The following is a 19979-nucleotide window of genomic DNA, read 5'->3' as shown; positions in this document are numbered from 1 at the left end:
CTACTGTAATTTCGAAAGTTTGTCTGCCTGAAAATGTACTGTTGTCCCAAGCATATTGCAACAAACGGTGTATTTCTATCGCTGCTCGTTTAGTTTTTATTGCCGTTTCAAATATACCGGTCATTTTTGAAACACCCTGTATATGGCGAAGCAACGTCTGCCAGGTCAGCTATAACGTATAAAGATTTTCAGAGGCGGTACGAAGTTCGCCGGGTATATCCAGTGGCTATGTGTAAATTACACGTTTTTGCCTATGGCTGCATTTGCAAAATACTCGACAGCTCAGTGCATTAAATTTAATAAAAAGGTACATATCATTTTTCTCTTTTTTTTATATATGAAAATAGACTTAACAACGAAGGAAACTAATGTTTAGGCGGCCCGGGCGGGAAGGAGCGCCTGGTCCCCGGCACGGATCCGCCTGGCGGACTTGTTTCTAGGTCCAGGGAGCCGGCCAGTGTGTGGATGGTTTTTAGGCGGTTTTCCGTCTGCCTCGGCGAATGCAGGCTGGTTCCCCTTATTCCGCCTCAGTTACACTATGTCGACGATTGCTGCGCAAACAAGTTCTCCACGTACGCGTGCACCACCATTACTCTATCGCGCAAACATAGGGGTTACATTCGTCTGGTGTGGGACGTTCCCTGGGGGTTCCACCGGGGGCCGAACCGCACAATAACCCTGGGTTCGGTGTGGGGCGGCGGAGGGGTGAAGTGGACTGCGGTAGTCGTCGTGGGGTTGTGGACCACTGCGGCTGCGGCGGGGACGGAGCCTCTCCGTCGTTTCTAGGTCCCCGGTCCACATACAATACAATACAAACTAATTCTACTGTACTACACATGAGGCGTCATCTTCTATATTATATGGTTTTGATAGCATGTCATATTCAAACTAGTCAAAAAAATGGTATCTTTGCGAATGACATGCAGTCATAACCGTAAACTACCTTACAAAAAAGTGGTGTACATCGAAGACATGGTCAGATGTCAATCTAACTTCGTGCACGCAGAGACCTTCGGCGGGTCTGTGAATGATCAGAGTAGAATGGACACCACAGTCCCTTGGAATTGTTCGTATTTAATGTTGTTCCAGGCATGGTACACTGATCAGCCAGAACATCATGACAACCGGCCCCCTGTCGATATAAACCAACCCAGCCGTCAGCAGAGTTACCTGGCGAGTAACGACTGCAAGTCAGACACACGCACGGTGCATGCATTATCAGTGAACCTGCTGGCCTTGTATAGAATGGGGAAGACGTACGATCTCTCTGAGTTTGACCGATGGCAGATTATGGTGACCCGGAGGCTCGGCACGAGCATTACGGACCTGCACAACTTGTCGCGTGCTCGATGAGTGCTGTGATGAGTGTCTTCAGCACTTCGTGAAATCACGGTCAGACTTCGTGAGGTTGGGCGGCCTCTTCTCATTGCAGATGTTGGACGTCATAGGCTGGGCAGACTGGTAAAACCGGACAGGCGGCGAACTGTGGCTGATGTTAGTTCTGACTTTAGTGCTGGGTAGCGTAAAAGTGTGTCTGAACACACAGTTCAGCTATGCAGCCCATGCATGTGCCAATGTTAACACCACAACATCGGCAGCTCCGACTGAAATGGGCACGTGACTGTTGGCATTGGACGTTGGCGCAGTGGCAGAGCGCTTCACGGTCTGACGAATTTCTATACCTTGATCATCATCCAGTTGGGAGAGCGCGATTGCGTCGTCTTCCAGGGGACCATCTCCTTGAAACCTGTACTTCGGACGGAGACAAATTGGCGGCGGCTACAATATGCTCCAGAGGACATTCACGTGGGCGTCGGTGGGTCCAGTGGAGCTTCTGCATGACACCATGACGGACAAGGAGTATCCTACACTGGTTGCAGGCCATGTACACCTCTTAATGACAATCATGTTTCCTCACGGCAGTGGCATTTTCCAGCAAGATAATGCGCCATCCCCCCCATGAATTCATCTCTTGGTCTCCCTCTACGATTTTTACCCTCCACGCTGCCCTCCAATACTAAATTGGTGATCCCTTGATGCCTCAGAACATGTCCTACCAACCGATCCGTTCTTCTGGTCAAGTTGTGCCACAAACTTCTCTTCTCCCCAATTATATTCAATACCTCCTCATTAGTTACGTGATCTACCCATCTAATCTTCAGCATTCTTCTGTAGCTCCACATTTCGAAAGCTTCTATTCTCTTCTTCTCTAAACTATTTATCGTCCATGTTTCACTTCCATACATGGCTACACTCCATACAAATACTTTCAGAAACGGCTTCCTGACACATCTATACTCGATGTTAACAAATTTCTCTTCTTCAGAAACGCTTTCCTTGCCATTTCCAGTCTATATTTTATATCCTCTCTACTTCGTCCATCATCAGTTATTTTGCTCCCCAAATAGCAAAACTCCTTTACTACTTTAAGTGTCTCATTTCCTATTCTAATTCCCTCAGCATCACCCGACTTAATTCGACTACATTCCATTATCCTCGTTTAGAGCATGAGACATGGTAACCTTAAGTCACTGACAACACACAACGGTCACGGTAGCACCTGATTCCAGAATAGCTGCAGTAGTTAGGATCTACGAATTACCCCCTCTTAACCAGATCCCCAAAACTTTACTCGTAACGAGATCCCTTCGAAGCAAATTGTCATAACGATCGTCTATGAAGGCTTCGTACAACGATAAGAAATGTTACAGTTTATGGAATAATGACAGATACGACCAAACTGTCTTGTTTCTTCTGTTTTATTGAACGTAACTATGTTCACAGTTTTATTTCGCATTCACCACTCATTCACACCCTGATGTGGAGTATATGCGAGTGCCTGAACCCTAACGCTCAAGTTCCATCGAAACCCTTTGATGAACAGTTTTGGTTGCTCGACACCGACAGTCAGTGATAATGATACAGTTTTTCACCTTTTCATAAATTGGAGCCCGGACTCAGCGATATAATAATAATAAAAAAAAACGGTCTCAATACCGCGTCCCTCGTGAGATGCGTATAGATTCATCCAGGAATTGACCGCCCTGTAGGTGTACTCAATTTAATGACCACACTTCGCTATCCGCGATTTGGCGTAACTAAATGTCCTTTTGTTACTCTGATTGTCTACCGTAGTTATTTAAAACTCGCCCCTATATTTTTTCACCAAATCGTAACAAATCGCGCGGCGTGCGTTTTTAACGATAGCTTTAACTCGCCCAGCCTTTATTCATGCAATATTATATATATACAGGGTGTTACAAAAAGGTACCGCCAAACTTTCAGGAAACATTCCTCACACACGAAGAAAGAAAATATACTCCTGGAAATTGAAATAAGAACACCGTGAATTCATTGTCCCAGGAAGGGGAAACTTTATTGACACATTCCTGGGGTCAGATACATCACATGATCACACTGACAGAACCACAGGCACATAGACACAGGCAACAGAGCATGCACAATGTCGGCACTAGTACAGTGTATATCCACCTTTCGCAGCAATGCAGGCTGCTTTTCTCCCATGGAGACGATCGTAGAGATGCTGGATGTAGTCCTGTGGAACGGCTTGCCATGCCATTTCCACCTGGCGCCTCAGTTGGACCAGCGTTCGTGCTGGACGTGCAGACCGCGTGAGACGACGCTTCATCCAGTCCCAAACATGCTCAATGGGGGACAGATCCGGAGATCTTGCTGGCCAGGGTAGTTGACTTACACCTTCTAGAGCACGTTGGGTGGCACGGGATACATGCGGACGTGCATTGTCCTGTTGGAACAGCAAGTTCCCTTGCCGGTCTAGGAATGGTAGAACGATGGGTTCGATGACGGTTTGTATGTACCGTGCACTATTCAGTGTCCCCTCGACGATCACCAGTGGTGTACGGCCAGTGTAGGAGATCGCTCCCCACACCATGATGCCGGGTGTTTGCCCTGTGTGCCTCGGTCGTATGCAGTCCTGATTGTGGCGCTCACCTGCACGGCGCCAAACACGCATACGACCATCATTGGCACCAAGGCAGAAGCGACTCTCATCGCTGAAGACGACACGTCTCCATTCGTCCCTCCATTCACGCCTGTCGCGACACCACTGGAGGCGGGCTGCACGATGTTGGGGCGTGAGCGGAAGACGGCCTAACGGTGTGCGGGACCGTAGCCCAGCTTCATGGAGACGGTTGCGAATGGTCCTCGCCGATACCCCAGGAGCAACAGTGTCCCTAATTTGCTGGGAAGTGGCGGTGCGGTCCTCTACGGCACTGCGTAGGATCCTACGGTCTTGGCGTGCATCCGTGCGTCGCTGCGGTCCGGTCCCAGGTCGACGGGCACGTGCACCTTCCGCCGACCACTGGCGACAACATCGATGTACTGTGGAGACCTCACGCCCCACGTGTTGAGCAATTCGGCGGTACGTCCACCCGGCCTCCCGCATGCCCACTATACGACCTCGCTCAAAGTCCGTCAACTGCACATACGGTTCACGTCCACGCTGTCGCGGCATGCTACCAGTGTTAAAGATTGCGATGGAGCTCCGTATGCCACGGCAAACTGGCTGACACTGACGGCGGCGGTGCACAAATGCTGCGCAGCTAGCGCCATTCGACGGCCAACACCGCGGTTCCTGGTGTGTCCGCTGTGCCGTGCGTGTGATCATTGCTTGTACAGCCCTCTCGCAGTGTCCGGAGCAAGTATGGTGGGTCTGACACACCGGTGTCAATGTGTTCTTTTTTCCATTTCCAGGAGTGTATGTTATGTGAACATGTGTCCTGAAACGCTTACTTTCCATGTTAGCGCTCATGTTAGTTTGATCGGTATGTACTGTACTTCCTCGATTCAAATTGTAAATTTTCACAATCAACATGTGTGGGCTGACGAGAATCCGCACGCAATTGTGCAATCACGTCATCAACACAGATTTCCTGTGAACGTTTGGGCAGGCATTGTTGGTGATGTCTTGATTGGGCCCCATGTTCTTCCACCTACGCTCAATGGAGCACGTTATCATAATTTCATACGGGATACTCTACCTGTACTGCTAGAACATGTGCCTTTACAAGTACGACACAACATGAGGTTCATGCACGATGGAGCTCCTGCACATTTCAGTCGAAGTGTTCGTTCGCTTCTCAACAACATATTCGGTGACCGATGGGTTGGTAGAGGCGGACCAATTCCGTGGCCTCCACGCTCTCCTGTCCTCAACCCTCTTGACTTTCATTTATGGGGGCATTTGAAAGCTCTTGTCTACGCAACCCCGGTACCAAATGTAGAGACTCTTCGTTGCTCGTATTGTGGACGTTTGTGATACAATACGCCATTCTCCAGGGCTGCATCAGCGCATCAGGGATTCCATGCGACGGAGGGTGGATGCATGTATCCTCGCTAACGGAGGACACTTTGAACATTTCCTGTAACAAAGTGTTTGAAGTCAGGCTGGTACGTTCTGTTGCTGTGTGTTTCTATTCCACGATTAATGTGATTTGAAGAGAAGTGATAAAATGAGCTCTAACATGGAAAGTAAGCGTTTCAGGACACATGTCCACATAACATATTTTCTTTCTTTGTGTGTGAGGAATGTTTCCTGAAAGTTTGGCCGTACCTTTTTGTAACACCCTGTATATACAGACAGGACCGAAAGATCTATCTCCCTACCGTAACCAATAGAGGCAAATGCGCTATTCAAGTTCCGTTACATCTATCTTGACTCGTATTGTTACATATGGAGATGCTGCTGTCGATCGCAGTACAGTTAGTCGGTGGGCAAGCAGGTTACGTGACGAAAGCGGGCACGGCAATATTGATGTTGAGGATTGTCCTCGCAGCGGCAGGCCTCGTACTGCACACACTCCAGACAATGTGCAGAGAGTTAACGAATTGGTGACTGCTGACAGACGCATCACAGTGAACGAATTGTCACGCTACGTTGGGATACGGGAAGGAAGTGTTTGCAGAATACTGAATGTGTTGGCGTTGAAAAAAGTTTGTGCCAGATGGGTTCCGAGGATGTTGACAGTGTCTCACAGAGAAACAAGAACTTTTGGAACAGTAGGAGAATGGTGGAGAAGAATTTCTTGGAAGAACTGTGACAGGTGATGAAACATGGCTCCACCATTTTTCACCAGAGACGAAGAGACAATCAATGTCGTAGCATCATGAAAATTCACCAAAGAACAAAAAAATTCAAAACCACACCTTCTGCTGGAGAAGTTATGGCTACGGTGTTTTTCGATTCCGAAGGACTCTTGCTTGTGGACATCGTGCCAAGTAGAACCACCATAAATTCTGATGCATATGTGACGACACTGAAGAAACTTCAAGCTCGACCGAGTCGTGTTCGACCACATCGGCAAGAGCAGGATGTTTTGGTGTTGCACGACAATGCACGGCCACATGTCAGACAAAAAACCATGGAATCGATCACAAAACTCTGATGGGCAACACTGAAACTCCCGCCTTACAGTCCTGGCCTGGCTCCATGTGACTATCATCTCTTTTGGAAACTGAAAGACTCTCTTCGTGGAACAAGGTTTGAAGATAATGACTCCCTTGTGCACGCTGCCAAACAGTGGCTCCAACAGGTTGGTCCAGAATTTTACTGTGCGGGTATACAGGCGCTGGTTACAAGATGGCGTAAGGCAGTTAAGGTGGCTGGAAATTATGTGGAGAAATGAAAATATTGTTCCTAAAGGATGTATCTACACACTGTAAAAACTTTCAAACGTGTAGAATAAAAGATGGATTTAAAAAAAATAGTGTGCAATTCTTTTGGAGTGACCATCGTATGTCCAGCGGCAAAGATTCGCCTTGTGTGTGTCGGCACCAGTCGCTAAGTCCGTACGGCACCCACCTGATAGATTGAAGGCCGCAGCGCCCGTGAGTGGGTGTTGGTGGGATTCGCCGGTTACATACGGCCTGTGGTCCCGTAGTTCCTGCAGTACGTCATCTCCCAGCCTGCCGCAGGGTATGTTATTGACGTCGTCGTATAGAAATTCAATCTCACCGCTACTTTGCTCTTCCGGCGGAAACCGGGTTTCTATATGCGGTCCGTTGAAAAGTACGTAGAAGCTTTTTGGCGTCGAGTTTTATAAGTGGCTGGGTAACTTACTTATGGTCCCCGTACCTCAGGCAAAAGTGAGGGCTCTACTGGTCTGAACGTAATGAGGTTCGCTCGAAAATCCTTCCGCGATTACTTTCTCAGCCACGAGTTCAAGAACTATCACTAGCCAGAAAAGCAGCTCTATTTATTCGCATACATCCTGCAAACAACAGGTGCAAGCGAACAGGTAATTTCCTACTTCCTCGGTTTCCGAAAGGCAGTCCACTCCGTACATCATACACTACTGGCCATTAAAATTGCTACACCACGAAAATAACGTGCTACAGCCGCGAAATTTAACCAACAGGAAGAAGATGCTGTGATACGCAAATGATTAACATTTCAGAGCATTCACACTAGGTTGGCATCGGTGGCGACACCTACAACGTGCTGACATGAGGAAAGTTTCCATCCGATTTCTCATACACAAACAGTAGTTGACCGGCGTTGCCTGGTGAAACGTTGTTGTGATGCCTCGTGCAAGGAGGAGAAATGCGTACCATCACATTTCCGAATTTGATAAAGGTCGCATTGTAGCCTGTCGCAATTGCGGTTTATCGTATCGCGACATTGCTGCTCGCGTTGGTCGAGATCCAATGACTGTTAGCAGGATATGGAATCGGTGGGTTCAGGATGGTAATACGGAACGCCATGCTGGATCCCAACGGCCTCGTATCACTAGCAGTCGAGATAACAGGCGTCTTATCCGCATGGCTGTAACGGATCGTGCAGCCACGTCTCGATCCCTGAGTCAACAGATGGGGACGTTTGCAAGACGACAACCATCTGCACGAACAGTTCGACGACGTTGGTAGCAGCATGGAGTATCAGCTCGGAGACCATGGCTGCGGTTACCCTTGACGCTCCATCACAGACAGGAGCGCCTGCGATGATGTACTCAATGACTAACCTGGGTGCACGAATGGCAAAACGTCATTTTTTCGGATGAATCCAGGTTCTGTTTACAGCATCATGATGGTCGCATCCGTGTTGGGTGACATCGCGGTGAACGCACATTGGAAGCGTGTATTCGTCACTGCCGCACTGGCGGATCACCCGACTTGATGGTATGGGGTGCCATTGGTTACACGTCTCGGTCACCTCTTGATCGCATTGACGGCACTTTGAACAGTGGACGCTACGTTTCAAATGTGTTACGACCCGTGGCTCTACCCTTCATTCGACCACTCCGAAACCCCACATTTCTACAGGATAAACGAAATTAATTTGGCTGCACACCACGCATACGATAGCATCGTCAGAAAATCGTTACTGATAGGTGATCGTGAATGATCTTATGGATCGTTGTAGCGTGTGTTTTCAGAATCGAATTGCAGTTATGAAACCCTTTCGAGCCAATGTGAGGACATTTAATAAAGTGAGAAAAAGCGCGATTATGGAACAGCCAGCATTAGAATTTTAGTTCTTCACTAATGCAAGTTGTTTGACAAATTTATTTACTTACCTTGTTATTATTCAGTATTCAGTTATTTATCTTATTGGCCCTCCCTATTCACAATTTCGAGGCGGAAAAAATGCGGATCAAATGTATGGTGCGTACGGGAATCGAACACAGGTCCTCTTCTTCCCACTTTGGTCGTTCGACCAACGTGAACGGTCTTACAACCTTTCGGATAAATAATCGGTAGCTGTAAAAGTTTGTGCTTCACGATTTCTCAGGAAATATGTCTTTGCGGACTGTATACATTTTGACAAAACTTTCTCAGTTTTTAATTATACAGGGTGTTACAAAAAGGTACGGCCAAACTTTCAGGAAACATTTCTCACACACAAAGAAAGAAAATATGTTATGTGGACATGTGTCCTGAAACGCTTACTTTCCATGTTAGAGCTCATTTTATTACTTCTCTTCGAATCACATTAATGATGGAATGGAAACACACAGCAACAGAACGTACCAGCGTGACTTCAAACACTTTGTTACAGGAAATGTTCAAAATGTCCTCCGTTAGCGAGGATACATACATCCACCCTCCGTCGCATGGAATCCCTGATGTGCTGATGCAGCCCTGGAGAATGGCGTATTGTATCACAACCGTCCACAATACGAGCACGAAGAGTCTCTACATTTGGTACGGGGGTGCGTAGACAAGAGCTTTCAAATCCCACACATGTTGATTGTGAAAATTTACAATTTGATCGCGTTGGAATGAAGCCTCATCCGTAAAGAGAACATTTGCACTGAAATGAGGTTTGACACATTGTCGGATGAACCATTCGCAGAAGTGTACCCATGGAGGCTAATCAGCTGCTGATAGTGCCTGCACACGCTGTACATGGTACAGAAACAGCTGGTTCTCCTGTAGCACTCTCCATACAGTGACGTGGTCAAGGTTACCTTGTACAACAACTACTTCTCTGACGCTGACATTAGGGTCGTCGTCAACTGCACGAAGAATTGCCTCTTCCATTGCAGGTGTCCTCGTCGTTCTAGGTCTTCCCAGTCGCGAGTCATAGGCTGGAATATTCCGTGCACCCTAAGATGCCGATCAATTGCTTCGAACGTCTTCCTGTCGGGACACCTTCGTTCTGGAAATCTGTCTCGATACAAACGTACCGCGCCACGGCTATTGCCCCGTGCTAATCCATACATGAAATGGGCATCTGCCAACCCCGCATTTGTAAACATTGCACTGACTGCAAAACCACGTTCGTGATGAACACTAACCTGTTGATGGTACGTACTGATGTGCTCGATGCTAGTACTGTAGAGCAATGAGTCGCATATCAACACAAGCAACAAAGTCAACATTACCTTCCTTCAATTGGGCCAACTGGCGGTGAATCGAGGAAGTACAGTACATACTGACGAAACTAAAATGAGCTCTAACATGGAAAGTAAGCGTTTCTGGACACATGTCCACATAACAACTTTTCTTTATTTGTGTGTGAGGAATGTTTCCTAAAAGTTTGGCCGTACCTTTTTATAACACGCTGTATAATGATTAGACAGAGATTTCGAAACAAGACTTTAGGTTGCAAGCTATGTTACTGTTAAACAATCTTTGGTCTCGTTGTGGCACAATCGTTGCCTCGGCGCAGTTTGATACGTTCTTAGCTGAAGAGTGGTAGGTGACGGACGTATTCAGAGGTGCGGTGTTGACTTGTGATGGTATCTGTTAGTTGAAGAATGATTTATTGTAAAGGACAGCAAGGATGAATATGATGTACATACTGAAAGGCGAAAAGAGTGTAAATTTTGAATAATGTCCTTTTGTTTGTAAGAGGAGGAGTTTGAGGTAAGTCTGCAGCACTGCGAAGCTAGTTTGTCGGAATGATTGTCAGTTAGTTAACTTTGTTCGCTTGCTCAGAGCTGAGAGAAAGACCACACCACTTCCTTGGATCGTGCTTTAACATGCCAACTGATTGATTAAGCTGTTCGGCTTTTATACAAATACTCTGTTAACATTGTACCCTGTATAAATCATTTTTCGTTGTTAAGCATAGCATTGTTCAGACCAATGTTATTTGTAGTCAAGATCACGCGAAGCTTTACTCTCTTTCTCAATACGCATTTCATTCTAAAATCGTTGTCTTGGAATATCACTTCATTGGAACAGTTACTCTCCACATCCCGCTATTTAAAGGTTGTCCGCCCCCGATAGCTCAGTGGTCAGCGCGACAGAATGTCAATCCTAAGGGCCCGGGTTCGCTTCCCCGGTTGGGTGTTGTGTTGTCCTAATCATCATCATTTCATCCCCATAGACGCGCAAGTCGTCGAAGTGGTGTCAAATCGAAAGATTTGCACCCGGCTAACGGTCTACCCAACGGGAGGCTCTAGTCTCACGACATTTACATTTATTGAAAGGTTTATCATTACGGTACGCATTATCACATAGCCTCATGTAGTATGCAACAGTTTGAACATTCTTTGGAAACTTATTTTTCTTTATTTAAAAACAGAAATATAGCTTAGACGCTCCCTGCTTGCTGTTTGCTATTGTGATTTCGAGAACTCGACAACAACGTTGTCAAAGCGCGAGGTAAGTGGAAATTTTGATCAGGGCCAGATAACTGTTATACTTCACTTGCGCATTTACGGTAATGTAAAGCAAAGTTGTATTCAGACCAGTTACAGTTAAATTCAAATTAGGTTCAGTTTAATCAAAGGTTTGCATACGAGTTCAACTTGAATAACAGTCTGTGGGTGCATAATTTTGGTAATACCTAGACCTTTTATAGACTCTGAGGTAAGTTTGAGGTAAATTTATACAGAAGCAGATAGGGGGGGACTTGGATGTCATTGTACCTACGAAGCATGTTCTGGTGCACACTCGCCATCCCACCTGGTGTCTCTTCAGTTTCTAGTGCAGCGACAGAACTCGTGCCAGCAGATCTTTTGTGTTTACAGGAGGCTCGTAAATTAAACTTTGCATACGGCCCCACGAGAAGTAGTATGTAGAACGTTGTACACGTCATCCTGTCTACTACAGGGTGAGTCACCAATTACTGTCACCTACAATAACTCCGAAAGTTTGGTAGGAGCTGAAAACTTTGTGGGACAGTAGTTGCATGGGACAACGAGGACCATACTATGGCGTTGGTTTTTTGTTGCTAGGTGGGGTCGCGTCAGCGATATGAGGATCGATTTTATTTTTTTAAATGGGATGCTGTAGTCTAGTACTTATATTCTAATAGGGGCTATCGAGAAGAATCCAATTATGTGCAACAGTAACGTCTTTCAAGTTCAGGTAAGGTCGAAAAGGTAGCATGAACGTCCATTTACAGAAGGTAGAAGGTGTTCGAAGTGATGACCATTGGTATCAGTACAGTCCTGCAATCTTCTTACCATGGATTGAGTGGTATTTCTTATCATTTTGGCATTTACCGAAGCACATTCTCTGACAATTATCTCTCGTATATCGTGCAAATAGAAAATATCCACCGAATGCGGCATATCCAAAAAAAAATGGCTCTGAGCACTATGGGACTCAACTGCTGAGGTCATTAGTCCCCTAGAACTTAGAACTAGTTAAACCTAACTAACCTAAGGACATCACAAACATCCATGCCCGAGGCAGGATTCGAACCTGCGACCGTAGCGGTCTTGCGGTTCCAGACTGCAGCGCCTTTAACCGCACGGCCACTTCGGCCGGCGCGGCATATCCATCTAACGTGCCATTTGCATGTACAGGGTGTTTCAAAAATGACCGGTATATTTGAACGGCAATAAAAACTAAACGAGCAGCGATAGAAATACACCGTTTGTTGCCATATGCTTGGGACAACAGTACATTTTCAGGCAGACAAACTTTCGAAATTACGGTAGTTACAATTTTCAACAACAGATGGCGCTGCGGTCTGGGAAACTCTATAGTACGATATTTTCCACATATCCACCATGCGTAGCAATAATATGGCGTAGTCTCTGAATGAAATTACCCGAAACCTTTGACAACGTGTCTGGCGGAATGGCTTCACATACAGATGAGATGTACTGCTTCACCTGTTCAATTGTTTCTGGATTCTGGCGGTACACCTGGTCTTTCAAGTGTCCCCACAGAAAGAAGTCACAGGGGTTCATGTCTGGCGAATAGGGAGGCCAATCCACGCCGCCTCCTGTATGTTTCGGATAGCCCAAAGCAATCACACGATCATCGAAATATTCATTCAGGAAATTAAAGACGTCGGCCGTGCGATGTGGCCGGGCACCATCTTGCATAAACCACGAGGTGTTCGCAGTGTCGTCTAAGGCAGTTTGTACCGCCACAAATTCACGAAGAATGTCCAGATAGCGTGATGCAGTAATCGTTTCGGATCTGAAAAATGGGCCAATGATTCCTTTGGAAGAAATGGCGGCCCAGACCAGTACTTTTTGAGGATGCAGGGACGATGGGACTGCAACATGGGGCTTTTCGGTTCCCCATATGCGCCAGTTCTGTTTATTGACGAAGCCGTCCAGGTAAAAATAAGCTTCGTCAGTAAACCAAATGCTGCCCACATGCATATCCCCGTCATCAATCCTGTGCACTATATCGTTAGCGAATGTCTCTCGTGCAGCAATGGTAGCGGCGCTGAGGGGTTGCCGCGTTTGAATTTTGTATGGATAGAGGTGTAAACTCTGGCGCATGAGACGATACGTGGACGTTGGCGTCATTTGGACCGCAGTTGCAACACGGCGAACGGAAACCCGAGGCCGCTGTTGGATCACCTGCTGCACTAGCTGCGCGTTGCCCTCTGTGGTTGCCGTAAGCGGTTGCCCTACCTTTCCAGCACGTTCATCCGTCACGTTCCCAGTCCGTTGAAATTTTTCAAACAGGTCCTTTATTGTATCGCTTTTCGGTCCTTTGGTTACATTAAACCTCCGTTGAAAACTTCGTCTTGTTGCAACACCACTGTGTTCTAGGCGGTGGAATTCCAACACCAGAAAAATCCTCTGTTCTAAGGAATAAACCATGTTGTCTACAGCACACTTGCACGTTGTGAACAGCACACGCTTACAGCAGAAAGACGACGTACAGAATGGCGCACCCACAGACTGCGTTGTCTTCTATATCTTTCACATCACTTGCAGCACCATCTGTTGTTGAAAATTGTAACTACTGTAATTTCGAAAGTTTGTCCGCCTGAAAATGTACTGTTGTCCCAAGCATATTGCAACAAACGGTGTATTTCTCTCGCTGCTCGTTTAGGTTTTTTTTTGCCGTTTCAAATATACCGGTCATTTTAGATACACCCTGTAGACAACATTCGATGGTTTCGCAATACAACACTAATACGAACGGTAAGACTAGTATCGTCGAATCAAGCGAATGTGTACTCCTTCGAAGAACAAGTCGATATGTTTCCCATTTACGGAGAATGCCAACGAAATTCAGTGACAGCTAGAGACTTACACGCTGAAGATATCCTCAACGTACTCACCCTACACGACGTACATTTAAATATGTGTATGATAAATTGAGAACAACTGGATCTTTAACGCATCGGAAACATATCCGGCAACGGAAAGTTACTAACGAGGAAACGGAAATTGGTACTCTTGCCACTGTGGTTCGTGATCCTTGTGTTAGTTCGCGTCAAATCGCAAGGGCATCTGGCAGGACCCAGAGTAGTGTTGTTCGTGTTCTGCATCGCCATAGATGTCATACCGCATCAGTCTCCACCAAGAATTAACTGGTACGGATTGTATGCATTGCATTGAATTCTGCCGATGGGCTCAACTTCAGATTCAGAGGGATGACACATTTATTAATTTGATTTCATTTACTGACGAGGCTACATTCATGAACTGTGGAAATGTTAATTTGCGTAACATGCGTTACTGGGTGTCATGTTGGCTGAGGCAAGTTGCACACCAAAAGCCGTAAATGGTGAATGTATGGTGTGGGATTCTGGAGGAGAGAATTATAGGCCCCTATTTCATCGAAGAAAATCTTAATGGTAGGAAGTACGCAACATTCCTGGCAGAAACGGTAGGTCTGTTATTGGAAGAAATACCTTTAGGAACAAGGAACAGAATGTGGTATCAACACGATAGGTGTCCGGCACATTTTTCGCTGATGGCTAGAAATGAGTTGCAGAGACAATTCCACAAACCGTTGGATTGGAGGCGGAAGAGATGTGTGGTCGCCGGCTCTTTCGACAGACTTGACGCCTCTGGATTTTTTCTTGTGGGGATTCTTAAAAGACATTCTTCATAAAGATGTTCCAACTACACATGAAGATATGCGAGAAAGAATTGTCAGAGCATGTGCTTCGATGAGTGCCGAAGTGATAAAGAATACCACTTAATCAATGAGAAGAAGATAGCAGCACTGCATCGTTTCGAACGCCTTCTGTAAATGGACGTTTATGCCACCTTTGTGACCATCGTTGACTTTCAAAGACCTCACTGTTACACAGCATTGGATTCGTCTCGATAGCCGCTATCAGAAAATAAGTACCAAATTATAGCATCCCATTTAAAAAAAAAAAAAAACAAAGTCGACCTTCATATCTCTGAGGCGACCCCACCGAGCAACAAAAAACCAACGTCATGTTATGGTCCCCGTTGTCGCATGCAACTTTTGTCCCACAAACTTGTCAGCTCCTATCATACTTTCGAAGTTATTTTTGTTGGCAATAGTTAGTGACTCACCCTGTATATTGCGTACCAGGACGAGAAACTCTTGAGACGTTTCTCATCCCTTCAGCAGAGGTGGACCCGTTCCACATCTGAATTGAATCCGTCGTAGAATGGAAACGGTACGTTTCGGACATGGGTTCCTATTCAAAATACGGGGTGAAGTCAAAAAGTAAAGGTACTTTCTCGCCGTAGGGCCTGATAACACTGCTAGTATTCATGGCTGGCTGCGATAATTCTATACAACGTGTCACTCTTATTCCGGCGTTAACCACTGTATTGTAAGAGTCCGTGAAACGTGACAGCTCCGTTGTCGATCTGCGCCAAGCAGGAAATGAGGCCAGTGATTCCCTTTTTTTTTGAGGAAGGTGTTAAACGTGCGCAAATTATTCATCGAATGCAACGGCAATATGGCGGCAGCTGTTTGTCGCGAAGCAAGAACTGCCAGTACAGAGCGCTCTTTAAACAGAGAGGAACTTCTCTCTGTGACGAGCAAAGATCGGGAAGACCATCCTCAACAACTGAGGACTGTTTGGAAGTCTTTGAGGGTATGGAATGGAAAAAAAAGAATGACAATGGACGAAATCGCCAATACTTTACATATCTGACATGATTCAGCGTATTCCAGTCTTACACGACAGGCTACATTTTCGGCAAGTTTGTGTAAGGTGCGTACCGGAAGAATTGGCAGCGCAGCATAAGGCGCAAAAGATGGACAGCTTTAGTAAACAATTGGCACGTTGTCATCGCTAGGGAAATGGATTTTTACGGCAAATCGTTACTCGCTGCATCATCACGAAATGTGAAGTAAGTCTGCGAGCATGGTTTGGAAACACCCATCATCACCAGAAGTTGAGATGATGATGATGACGTCCCAGCCTCGGAGCAGCGTAGGGGACGATGCGGGAGACCCTCACCGCTATATTAGGGAAGGTCCTAGTGGTGTTGGTTTGCCATTGCCTCCTTCCGACCGTAATGGGGACGAATGATGACGATGACACAACAACACCCAGTCATCTCGAGGCAGGGGAAAATCTATGACCCCGCCGGCAATCGAACCCGGGACCCCGTGCGCGGGAAGCTAGAACGCTACCGCAAGACCACGAACTGCGTATCACGGGAAGTTCAGAAAGTTAAATGTCAACCATCAGCTAGTATAATTGTGCTGACACTATTCTTTGACAAGGAACGTGTGGTAGCCATTCATTTCACCCCAAGAGGCGAAACTGTAAACGGTGAGAAGTTTTGGGATGTGTTGCGAACTAACCGAGACCTGCAATCGGCCGGCCGGTGTCGCCGAGCGGTTCTAGGCGCGTCAGTCTGGAACCGCCCGACCGCTACGGTCGCAGGTTCGAATCCTGCCCCGGGCATGGATGTGTTTGATGTGCTTAGGTTAGTTACGTTTAAGTAGTTCTAAGTTCTAGGGGACTGATGACCTCAGCAGTCAAGTCCCATAGTGCTGAGAGCCATTTAAACCATTTGAGACACGCAATCAGATCAAAACGTCAAGGAAAACTGCGAAAAGGTGTGATCCTGCATCGAGATAACGCTCGGCCACATTCTGCCAAACGGACGGCCGCAACAATAAAAGAGTTTGGGGTTCGAACTGATGGAACACCCGCCATACAGTCCAGACCTGGCTCCAGGCGATCTCCATATGTTTGGACCATTCAGGGAAGCGATCAGGGGAAGAGGGTTTGCAACCGATGGAGACGTCATTGATGGGGTGCAAAATTGGTTACAGGTGCAACAAAAAAAAAAGATACTCGTCAACAGCCGAGCAGTTGAGATGTTAATTTCTTTTCGCTGCCAGTTTCGGCAAGTTGCAGTCAAGTCTTTGTAGGAAGCGCTTGAGCTACTAATTCACGACACCCAGGATTATACGGCCCCATTTTGCCAATATCGATTATTTATTAGACGTACGTATGAGACCTAAAGGTGTCATAATGAGTTGCCGAAAGTGGTAGCGAAAATAAAATAACATCTCAATTGCAAGGCTACTTGGCGGATTTCATTGTTAAGTATTTCACCAGCCGCTGTCCCATGTCCACAATGGATTAACAGACACCAAAATAACTTTTTCTTCCCGAAGGAATCAGAAGCTCGTGAAACGCTCGACTAAGTGCGCTGAGGTGCAGGGAGGTTGTGTAGAGAAACTGTGTGAGTTTCAGTTTTCTATTTACTACTACTACTACTACTACTACTACTACTACTACGTAATCAGGCCCAGTGGACGGCACGCATCTACAAGTTTCCTCCTGCACTGTATTCTGTCCATTGCTGCTATCCGCCACCCGTTCACATCTATTCACTTGGTTTAAATCTTCATGGAGTCCATCCCTCCAACGCTTCTTGGGTCTCCCTGGCGGTCTCTTTCCTGTAGGTGTGAAATCCAGGAGCTTTCGAGGCCATCTGTGATCCTCCATCCGAGCCACATGGCCGGCCCAATGCATTCGTTTGGCTTTGACAGTTCCTGCTATGTCGGGCTTCTGGTGTAGTTCCTCAAGCTCTTGGTTGTATCTGATCCTCCATTCCCCTGTATCTGCATGCAGAACCGGACCGATGATCTTCCGAAGCACTTTTCTCTCAAAAACGAGGAGCTTACGGAAGTCCTGTTTCCGGGTACTCCATGTCTCACAGTCATATAGAACAACAGGCTGGATAAGGGTTTTGTACAGTCGAATCTTGAACTGTCTGGAGAGATATCTGGACCGAAGCAGTTGTGCTAGGCTGTGGCAAGATCGGTTTCATGCTTGTATTCTGGCATTGATCTCTGCTTCACATGACGAGTTCTCAGTGAAAAGTGCCCCTAGCTATTTGAATTATTGCACTCTCTTGTAGGACTGGTCCCCAACCTGCAGTGATTGTAGATGATCAGCAGTCTGACAATGACCACGTCAGTCAGTATGAAACCTTCCCGTCTCCTCTGTACCTCTTTTTTGTTAATGATAACCTTCCCTTTTACAATAAACTACGTAACCTTCCCTTAGGATTTCTGTCTCTTGCTTAATAATAACAAATGAAATCTTCCCTTTGAAATTTATTCTCTTTCTCAATCTTCACATACAAATTTAATTGCTTTTATTGATTGGCGACTCCATAGTGTCCTGTGCACTACGACCAGATAATGGGTATACTTGGAAGGAGGGACAGCATTGGTCGTATATTTTTGTTTATTATCGCAAAATCGATTTTCGGTCACTTAGTGACCATCTTCAGTGCTGTAATATATAACTTAAATTAGTAAGCACTGGTGTCAATAAGCTTACGGCGATCACATAGACTGAGGTCGCTGTTTACATCAACAGCGACCTCAGTCTATGTGATCGCCGTAAGCTTATTGACACCAGTGCTTACTAATTTAAGTTATATATTACAGCACTGAAGATGGTCACTAAGTGACCGAAAATCGATTTTGCGATAATAAACAAAAATATACGACCAATGCTGTCTCTCCTTCCAAGTATAAATTTAATTGCTGTTTTTTTAAAAGTGATTTTCGGATTATTTCGACGAAACATAGAACGTGTCGTCGTCGTGTGGCCCTCAGTCGTTATCTGCAATAACCCAAAACTGTTCCTTACCTTTTTTACTGTTACTGGATCGCCATCTGACTGCTACATCGAACTGCGACGTGAATATACTTACTCTGGTTTACTATACTCTATTAGCTGCTGGTGGACTGTCATAAGTGACTGTATTTATTACCAAAGCTGGCGTTATTCTTTAATAACAAAGCTGACGTTATTCTTTAATAGCAAAGCTGACGTTATTCTCCAATTAATTTGACTGAAGTTACGTAAATCATAGTTACACTTTTACTTGACAACAATAAAAATTTTGCAGAGTTTTATGTTGATGGTTTTTGGGATGGATTATAATCAGTAATGCAACATTGCTGGCAAAAATTAATTATATTCTGAAAACGCTTCAAATATTTATTGTTGGTAATGAAATGATTTTACCAACGTTCAAATGGGACTTACTTTTTACAATAATCTTACAACTAGCATTGCGCAAACATACCTTCAGTAGTCTTGAGTTTCGCAAAGAAAATAATTCAATAATATTAGTTCCTCTTATGATAATAGTTAGCTTATGTGTCTGTACATCCGTTTATATTTTTCTTGTAAAGCACAGCTGGTGGCTGGCAGGCACACAGCTCCTCTCAACCTCTCGCTTCAGACCTGATACCGACTCGCTTCACTTCTCGCTTGCTACTGACTTCCTACGAACGCTGAAGTGCGGTCTCTCCTGCCAACAATGCTTTCTGGTGCAGACAATCCCTGCTACCATTACAAAATGTATCAGTGTGCGGTCTTTCCCGCTCTTTTCTTAAAGTGTATCCATACGCGGTCTCTCCCGCCCTTTTTAAAATTATATCAATTTGCGGTCTCTCTTGTCAACAATACTTTGGTGCAGACATTCCCTGCTACCACAATTATTTCCAACATGACAAATATTAATTGTTTCTACTTAACCCTATTAATAAAATATAAACATCTTCCATAAATTGTGATTTGATAATATACAATTTTTGAGACGTTTGTATTCCTTTTTGCCTGCTTCATTTACTGCATTTTTATATTTTCTCCTTTCATCAGTTAAATTCAATATTTCTTCTGTTACCCAAGGATTTCTACTAGCCCTCGTCTTTTTACCTACTAGATCCTCTGCTGCCTCCACTACTTCATCCCTCAGAGCTACCCATTCTTCTTCTACTGTATTTCTTTCCCCCGATTCCTGTCAATTGTTCCCTTACGCTCTCCCTGAAACTCTCTACAACCTCTGGTCCTTTCAGTT

At 45.6% G+C, this 19979-nt stretch overlaps 1 protein-coding gene across 1 annotated transcript in view; it reads left to right on the top strand.

Annotated features, from left to right (window-relative positions):
* The window catches only part of LOC126428111 (corticotropin-releasing factor-binding protein), a 1025460-nt gene that overhangs the window by 75924 nt on the left and 929557 nt on the right, over positions 1-19979 (top strand). The gene's annotated exons all lie outside the window — the stretch shown is intronic.

This window comes from Schistocerca serialis, chromosome 12 (assembly GCF_023864345.2).
Source record: "Schistocerca serialis cubense isolate TAMUIC-IGC-003099 chromosome 12, iqSchSeri2.2, whole genome shotgun sequence".
NCBI classification, from domain to species: Eukaryota; Metazoa; Arthropoda; class Insecta; order Orthoptera; family Acrididae; genus Schistocerca; species Schistocerca serialis.
Note: the sequence above shows the minus strand (reverse complement) of the source record. Positions and strands in the feature narration are given on the sequence as shown.